This window comes from Bufo bufo, chromosome 3, assembly GCF_905171765.1.
Source record: "Bufo bufo chromosome 3, aBufBuf1.1, whole genome shotgun sequence".
Lineage (NCBI taxonomy): Eukaryota > Metazoa > Chordata > Amphibia > Anura > Bufonidae > Bufo > Bufo bufo.
In genome coordinates, this window is record NC_053391.1 from 201,322,646 (window position 1) to 201,332,262 (window position 9,617).

The window sequence follows — 9,617 nt, forward strand, 5'->3', positions numbered from 1 at the left end:
TAGGCTCCACCCATTTGATCCTGCCGGCGTCTTCTTCTCCTATGCTGTAGCGCTGGCCAATGGCAGCGCTCAGCTCATAGCCTGGCTATGAGCTGAGCGCTGCCATTGGCCAGCGCTACAGCATAGGAGAAGAAGACGCTGGCAGGATCAAATGGGTGGAGCCTAACTACTTACATACCGGAGGCTGTACCGGGCGAACGGAGCGGCGCCCAGGGATAACAGTAAGTGCAGGGGGATCCCTGGGCGCCGCTCTACACCTCTGTATAGTTAGTTTAGAGGCTTTCCTCTGGTGAAAGGTCCTCTTTAAGGACATTACATCAAAGTTGGATCAGCCTGTAGTGTGTTTTTCCACTTTAATTTTGAGTGTGACTCCAAATCCAGACCTCCATGGGTTGAAAAATTTGATTTCCATTTTTTAATTTTTGTGTGATTTTGTTGTCAGCACATTCAACTATGTAAAGAACAAAGTATTTCAGAAGAATATTTAATTAACTCAGATCTAGGATGTGTTATTTTTGTGTTGTCTTTATTTTTTTGAGCAGTGTATATTGAAGTCTATATATTGAACGCCGACTGAAGCCCCCCTTAGGGGGGCTAAAAAAAATGGAAAATAAATTAATAAAAAAAGTTTTAAAAATATATAAAAATAAATAAACTACAGCAAAAGATAATATGCACCTCTGTCTCACAAAACTATAAAAATCTAAATGTATTTATCCCATACGGTGAGCATCATAACAGGACAAAAAAATCTAAATGGCCAATTTGCATTTTTCATTGCTTCACCACCCCCAAAAAATGTATAAAAAGTGATCAAAAAGTCATACACATTCTAAAATGGTATCAATAAAAACTACAGATTCCCCCCTAAAAAAATGATCTTAGACCAGGCAAGGAGGGCATTAATCAGAGATTCAGTAAAGTCATCAACAATAACACTGAAGAAGCGCAGAAAATCCACAGCGGAGGTGGCAATATCCGGACAAAGGACCACTATAAGTGATACAATCCACACAGTGGGGTGTTATGGAAGAATGGCCAGAAAAACAAGGAATTGCTTAAAGAAACATCACATGGAGGGCTCCCCAAACACATGGAAGAAGGTTGACTTTTTGGCCATCATGGGAAATGCTATGTGTGGGTCCCACCCAACATTTCTTATGACCTCCATGAACAGCATTTCCACAGTGAAGCATGGTGGTGGCAGTATCACGCTGTGGAGATTGAAGGAAAGAAGGATGGCGGTAAATACAGGGCAATTCTTGAGGAAACCCTGTTTCAGTCTGCCAGAGATTTGAGACTGGGATGGAGGCTCACCTTCCAGCAGGACAATGACCCTGGACATACACTGGGGTGCTTTAAGGGGACACAGCTACATTTCTTGGAATGGCCTAGTCAAGGCCCAGAAATGGGAATCTGGGGCATGGCGTCAAGCCTGCTGTACCAAGGCAACCCATTTAACTTGAAGGAGTTGAAGCAGTTTTGCTTTGAAAAATGAGCAATGATCGCATTGTCACGAATCGATATGCTAAGCCAATGGAGGCATGCCCTAAGACGATGGCCGCACAAAGTATTAAAGGGCATCTGTCTGCACTCTGATCGACAGGGCCGGGTGCGATCACTTTTACACTGCTTGGCCAAAGTGCAGCGGGCGCGGCAGGTGCAGAGAGAGCTGAGCCTGTAGGTGTAACACCAACGCCCCTGTTGCTCCTAGAGGCTCATTTGCATATATTAGCACTTCATTTTTCTCTGTAATGTGGACACATATGAACATGGGACCAACACAGATGCCTTCAGCTGCCAAGTGCACATGTAACAGACAGGCCAGACAGTGCCAGGTACAGATCTGCCTCATGTAGGGCATATACCACCGTATACAGAGTGAATTGAGCCCTTGAGCGATATTTCCCAGTCACATGGACGTTTCATTATGGTCAGCCATGAGGAACACTGCAAACACGATAAAAATGGAGCACGTGCTGCTCAGTGCTCACCCATTCTAAATTCCCATATCTAGAAAAAAAAAAGACCGCAACAAAGCGCACATTTACTGTGCGTTCAGGTTAGGAAACCGCCTGAATCTACACAGACGTTTAAACCAAGAAGCCGCGCAGAATTCTCCTCACACAGCTGTGTACTGTCCCTTTAAATAAGAAGAAGACGAAAAAAAAAAAAGAAAAAACCGAGCGCGCTCCCATTGGTGCGGGGCCACGTGACGTGCAGGGGATGGGATGTAATGGAGGGGGCGAGGGAGAAGCACGAAGAAGTCACCAAGTCATTCCCCCTATGGAAGCGGCGGGGAAGGCGTCTTCATCAGCGGGCAGGCCTGTGCTGGAGCAGGGAAGAAGACGGGCTGGGCCCGGGTGGGGGAGGTCACCCCAGAGGACAGCTCCGGCCATTGCTGGTGAGTGTGCTCTCCTCCCAGTGTGCAGGGCTCATGTCACTTCTGACACGTGTTCCCTGGCAACAATGGGCAGCCTGCAGAGCTCACATGGGGCCCCCAGTGCATGGAGGCCTGGGCCCTGCATCTCCTTCCAGGCAATGTGCTGACCCCCCCAGGGGGGGTGTAATATTAGGATATCAGCCAGAATCTAGACTAGATTGCGGCTGAGGATCCGTCACGTAGGCGCCATATTTGTAGGGATTGCCGTTTTCTCGACCTGTTGGGCGTCGCGGGAATCGTCCCGGATCGGTACCGGGATTCTCCTCATCAGTGTATATTATGTTGTGTCTGATAGTTTATAATGTGGACTGTATACGTGATCGTGGGTAGGCTATTATTTCGTATTCCGGCCGTGCGTGACGCCTCGCTTTATTTTCTGCTAACACATGCGTTTACGGATGCTGTGCACTTCCAGGCCTGGTCTGCAGCAGTGTCATCTGATGGGTGCACGCGTGGCAGAGCAAGAGACACCCTAACCTAGCTGGATCCCGCCCTGCCGCGTCTCATTGGCTAGGAGCACGGCTTTTAAAGGCTGTGGCCTCCGCCATTGGCCGAGCAGGCGGTCTGTTAGAGCAGCACCTTTCCCCTCTGCAGTAAGGATGGCTGAGGCATAGCGGGGAGAGCTGTTAACCCCTTGCAGGTCGTGGAGAAACCTTTGCCGCCTAAAGTTTGTTCACTGAGTTTAAAATGGAACGCGGGCGCAGTTCCCGAAAAAGTGACTCAAAGTGGATTGCTAGCCAAAAAAAAAAAATGCCAGTTCTTCTGACACGTTTTCCATCCTGCTGGCACATGCTGGTGTCGGTTATTGTGGGAGGCGCATATCAGGTTTTTACCAGACCCACATCAGCCTGTGGGCGACCACATCACACGCTGATCTTTGGGTTTAACCGCTCGTCGCCTTGACAGATCTTGGTTTTGTGGGTTTCGTCCTCTGCACCTTGCAGTTTGGATCCCTTGTAATTCACAGAAATCCGGATATCTGATTACATGTAAAAAAAAGCTTTGCCGTGCTACGTCTCCTCCTTTCCTGGTACCAATTTAACCGAACGTGTTTTTACATTTAGGTCTCGTCCCTGATGACCTCCGTGACTAGATGGTCAGTACTTCACAAGTGAAGGTGTCCGCGAAGAATCCGGGTTTGGTCTATGTCCGTGTTTTTTATTATTTTTTTCCCTACATGTATTGTCCGTATTCCATGGAATATTAATTTCCAGAGCATCTCCTTCCAATGGTCGGTGAAAATCACAGACCAAACGCGGATGCCGTCTGTGTTGCATCAGTGGTTTTCACAGACCCATAAACGTCAGCTGTTTGGCCCACATCATGGACCAAAGTAGTGCATGTCTCTGATGTGTGGGCAAACACATGAAAGTCGGTGGAGAACACGTCACTGAGGTGTGAATGAGGCCTCATTATTGCTGGGGTAAGTTCTGCTTGTCTGAATAAGGTTCGGCACTGAGTTCCGTCCTAGGGGCTCTATACCGGAAAAGAACTGATCTGTGTTATCCTAATCCATTCTGAATGGAGAGCATTCTGTTCAGGATGCATCAGGATGTCTTCAGTTCAGTCTTTTTGACTGAACAGGCAAAAGATAAAACCGCAGCATGCTACGGTTTTATCTCCGGCCCAAAAAACTGAAGACTTGCCTGAATGCCGGATGCAGCATTTTTTTCCCTTAGGAATGTATTAGTGCCGGATCCGGCATTCAAAATACCGGAATGCAGGATCCGGCCTTCCATGCGCAGACCGAAAAAAAAGGTGAAAAAAATAAATGCCGGATCCGTTTTGCCGGATGACACCAGAAAGACTGATCCAACATTTCAATGCATTTTTTTTGACTGATCAGGATCCTGATCAGTCTTACAAATGCCATCAGTTTGCATACGTTTTGCTGGATCCGGCAGGCAGTTCACTCTGCCGCAATCGTGAATGTAGCCTTGGGGTACTTTCACACTTGTTGCAGAGGATTCCGGCAGGCAGTTCCGGATACGGCATTAATACATTTCAATGTAAATTAAAGCCGGATCTGGCAAGTGATCAGGATTTTTGGCTGGAGATAAAACTGCAGCATGCTGCGGTATTTTCTCTGTCCCAAAAAAATAGGAGGGACTGAACTGATGCATCCTGAACAGATTGCTATCCATTCAGAATGCATTAGGATGAAACTGATCAGTTCTTTTCCAGTATAGAGCCCCTAGGACAGAACTCAATACCGGAAAAGAAAAACGCTAGTGTGAAAGTACCCTTAGAGGGGTTATCCAATCCCTATAATGACCCACCCCCAGAATGCCCGGGCCCCTCGTCTAGAGCTTACTTGCCTGCTCCCCGGATTCCTGCACGGCCACCGCTGCATCTCCCCGTCGTGCAGATCACAGCATCTGGCAACGGGGGGAGCAGCCAATAGCAGGCCGTGACAGTGACCAGCCTACCTAGCATCACCCGCCCTGCTTGGGAGGCTGGTCACTGTCACGGCCTGCTATTGGCTGCTCCCCCTGTCACCGGAGCGGTGGCCTTGCAGGGATTCAAAGGGGCATTGGTGCCAGAGAGCAGGTAAGTATGCTCTAGATGAGGGGCCTGGGCATTGTGGGGGTTATAGGGATTGGATAACCCTTTTTAAGACCTTTCACAGTAAGGCCTCATGCACACAACCGTTGTGTGTTTTGCGTTCCGCAATTTGCAGAACGGCACGGACAGCCATTAATATAACTGCCTATTCTTGTCCGCTAAATGGACAAGAATAGGACCGGATAGATATATATATATATATATATATATATATATATATATATATATATATATATAATTTTTTTTTTTTGCGGACCACGGAACGGAGCAACGGATGCAGACAGCACATGGAGTGCTGTCCGCATCTTTTGAGGCCCCATTGAAGTGAATGGGTCCGCATCCGAGCCGCCAAGACTGCGGCTCGGATGCGGACCAAAACAACGGCCGTGTGCATGAGGCCTAATACTGAACCTTTTCAGACAGCAGAACGTATCCGTGCAATAATGAAAAACCTAATAAGGCCTCATTCATTCTAGGGATTGGATATCCCCTTTAAAGCAGATCAGTCACCAGGACACGGTTCCTCCTGAATACGACTTTTCCACACAGCCCTTATAAAAGTGAACTGGAGGACACAGGGAAGGGCTGCATAAACTGAACTGGCCGGGGCTCAGATCGTAGCTGAGCCATGCGAAGGTTAGATCTATCTGGCTTCCAGGTTCCTTCTGGAGACATTGGGAAGATTGATAGTGAGCGATAGTCTGTTCGATGTCCTGGTGAGGAAATCCTTATTAACAACCAACCAAAAGTATGACCTTTGCAGCGATCCAGAATTGGATCGCTGGGGATTTGACTTCTGGGACCCCCAGCTATCTGGAGAACAGAGGGTCCTGGAGTCCAATGCTTCATTCACTTTTATGGGACTGATAATTCTTTGCGTCATTTCCATAGAAGTGAATGAGCAGTGCAGTGATGTGCATTGCTGCTTTTACTCAGGGCCTTAGGAACCTTCGTTCTCAGGACTGCTGGGGGCTCCAGTGGTCAGACCCCTAGCGATCTGATGTCACTGATCCTGTGGATAGGTGAGAACTACATATCATGGGAACCCCGCCCCCCCCCATAAAGGAATTGTCCACTCCTTTTATATCAATGTCCTTTTCTAAGGTTAGACCATCAGTAGTTGATCGGCAGGGGTCAGACACCCCACTGATCAACTGTTCAGTAGTAGCTCCAGCGCCAAAACCACACAATTCCAACCATTGTGTAGTGGATGGGGCTGGTTATTGTAGTGCAGCCCCTCACAGAAGTAAATCCACTACACCAGGGATCAGCAACCTTCCGTACTTCAGCTGTTGTGCAACTACATTCTCGGCATGCACGAGCACTTACTTGGTCATAGAAGTAAAAGGAGGATTCTGGGATTTGTAGTTTCAGAACAGCTGGTGTGCCGGAGGTTGCTGATCCCTGCTCTACGCCATGGACAGAGCTGTGTAGTCCCAGCACTGGAGCTAGTCCTGATCAGCTGATTGATGTGGGTGCGGAGCGTCCAGCTCCTGCCAATCGGATATTGATGATCAATCCTGAGGAAAGGCCATCAATATGATAGTATTGAACAACCCCTTTAAGGCTGTTCCGCTATTTGCATCAAATCCTATGACAAACCATCTCCAATGCATGTGAATGGGTTTTATGTGACTCTGTTCACGTGCATTGATTACATTTTTTGTGTGAATTTATATCGTCATCAAATAAGTGACCTCTGAAAAACCAAAGGATTGGCCCTGTTCATGACGATGGGGGTAATCCTCGTGCAGATCTACAGCGAAACTGCCTCAATCTGAAGGTCAGTCTTTGATTTTCTGTCACAGAAGAGCAGATTGCAGAATAAAGAACATATCCTGAGGGCTCTTACACAGTTGTATGGAGCCATGGTATGCTGCCCGTCCTGGAAATCCCATAGTGATGAGTGGAGAACACATCACGTATGCTCTCCTTCACTTTGGTGGCCCGCTTCTCTAAATGTCCTAGAAGTGGGACCCTCATCTATCCGACATTGATGGGATATCCTAGCAATATGCTATCAATGTCCCAGATGGACCAACCCCTGTAAGGCATAGAGGCGCTGTGGCTAGCATGGATACCTCTTCATGTGTATGACTATAACCAGGGCTCCAGCCTCAAATGTTCTCACTGTGCATTGGTTTCTTCTAGAATCTGGTAGAAGCCAAAGTGAGAAAGGGGAATTGCAGGCTGTCTGTGCGGCTGCGGACATATCAAACTACTGTACATCCGTATGATCTAGCAGCTATTTTATGACCGATCTCCAGGTATACGCTTCTTCTGATATATATATATATTTTTTCCTTATGCAGAAAAGACCTACATGAGAGCCGGTCTCCAGACCACCAGAAATGCTCATGTCTGGCTGAGGTAGTAGTTTGTGTAGTTCGGGGGCAGTGGTGTTTGCCCATGGAGATAACTAGACAAACTACTGCCTTGCCAGATGTGGGAAGATTCTTCAGGACGACTTCTACAGGCTTCTGTCCTCCTTGAAGATCTAGGTACATTGCAGCTGAATCGGCGGGATTTCACTGAAGTCATAGTATTGTTGCCTTCACTTTTTTTCTCACCAGGTGAAGTGTAATAAAGTAACTTTTTTTGTTTGTAATGTACATTCTGTATTCTACACCAAATGAGTAGAAAAAAAGAGAGAAAGTTGAACAACTTGTAACCTAATTTGCCATCTTTATCATATCCCTATGAAGATCTTTATCCAGGGCAGGGCAGATGTATTTACATCTACTGAACCTATCTAAATGGGTGAAAGCAGAGCCTCTGTTATCTTACCGCAGCTCCATTCCTTCTCAGTCCTGACCGCTAAGAGAACTTCAGCCACCTCAATAGTGTTTAGCAAGATCCTTCTTCGCCCTTAAAGGAAAAAGGGAGACGAGTGCCTTGTGGTAATTAAAGGGGTTATGCCAATTTTGAAAGTTATCTACAAGATAGGGGCTAACTTAACTCATCAGTAGAGATTCGACTGCTGGGACGCCCACTGATCCTGAAAACAGGGATCCCATTTCCCCGTCCTGTTGGAGCCGCAGACTGAGCTTGCGCCCTGCATTCATCCTCTACAGGACTGCCGTGGATGGGTGAGTACAGCTCTGGGCGCATGCTCAGCCTGCAGCTCAATCAGGAGGGGGACATGGGATCCCCATTCTCAGGACTGATGGGGGTTCCAGCAGTTTGATCCCTACCGATTAGTTAGTGAACCCCTGTCCTGTGGATATGGAATAACTTTTAAACTTGTCACATCTCCTTTAAGCTTTTCATTTTCTTGCAGCTCTGTTACAAAACAGTATTGCAGGGAAATAACAACATTTTGGCACCAGGAATGTGTTCTTCAATTCCACTTGCCTCAAGGGAATCAGTGGGAATGGTTGACCATGGGATTTGTGACCAGGAAACTGGCTAAAAGTCTTAGCCATGTGTAAGTGCGTGGTTATTTGTCAGGGCGGAATACCTGCCCAATTTCCAGAACAATGCAGGGATCACGACCAGTTATGGCAGCTGGATATGTAGAGTATGGAAGAATGGATTCTAACAGGAGAATTTTTTTTTAAGACTGGATTTACATAATGTTATGTAATAGCTTTTTTTAAATAAATATATTTTTTGCTGTACTTGTAAATGCCTGTTTGCATGTATTTGCTGCCACCTAGTGGTTGTAAGTGTACTTCCTTATTTTCAACTATGAGCGGGTCAATCAGATTGTTATTGTCCCAATGCATCTAAGATGAAAACTGAAGCATCGTTACACATAGTTCCTTTAGTTTAGCATTTCCTTGGTGATAACATCACGCAATCCCTGCAGTTCTTCTCTATCTGATAGATGTGGGTCCTGATTGTATGGGACCCACATCTATCAGACTTCTTATGGCATATCTTGTAGCTATACCATAAAAGTCCTAGATGGGAATACACTCTTTAAAAAGACCATATAAATACACAATGGTCAGCCACTAACAGATGATGTGATTTAAAGGGGTTATCCTGGAAAATATATTGATGACCTACCCTCAGGATAAATAATCAATATCATATTGGTGGGGGTCTGACTCCCGGCACCCCCGCTATCAGCTGTTAGAAGAGGCCGGTGCTCTGTGAGTGCCACAGCCTCTTTCTAGGCCGCTTGACATCACCGTACATCTTGTCACATGGCCTAGTTGCAGGTCAGTCCTATTGAAGTGAAAGAGGCTGAGCTGCAAAATCAAGCACAACTGTTATATTATGTGTGGCGCAGTGCTTGGTAAGCTGCTGGAAGTCCGCAGCGCTCACCAGAGGTCCATTGAGCGCTGCAGCTCACTAGAACTGGTGATCGGCGGGGGGGCTGGCACTTGGACCCTCGCTAATGTGATAATGATGACCTATCCTGAGGATAGGCCATCATTATCATTTACTGGATAACCACTATAACACTGATTGTCTTGTGTTAATAGCACCAGTTGTGGGTAGAATGTATCGGGCAGCAAGTAAACAGTCTTCTAACTTCTCGAAGCTGATGTGTTGAAAGCATTGAAAATGAGCATGCATACGAATCGGAGCAGCTTTGACAAGGGCCAAGTTGTCATGACTAGAGCAGAGGTCAGCAACCTTCGGCACTCCAGCTGTT

The 9,617-nt window shown here is 46.7% G+C and overlaps 1 long non-coding RNA gene across 2 annotated transcripts; it reads left to right on the plus strand.

Annotated features, from left to right (window-relative positions):
* Positions 1-2,232: 2,232 nt before the first annotated feature.
* Positions 2,233-9,064, plus strand: LOC120994975. Of its 2 annotated transcripts, none has more exons than XR_005777509.1 (3): positions 2,233-2,404; positions 3,508-3,590; positions 7,321-9,064. It is a non-coding gene; the product is annotated as an uncharacterized LOC120994975 (long non-coding RNA). The 2 variants fall into 2 exon arrangements; XR_005777508.1 differs by having other exon boundaries at positions 3,508-3,584.
* Positions 9,065-9,617: the final 553 nt, after the last annotated feature.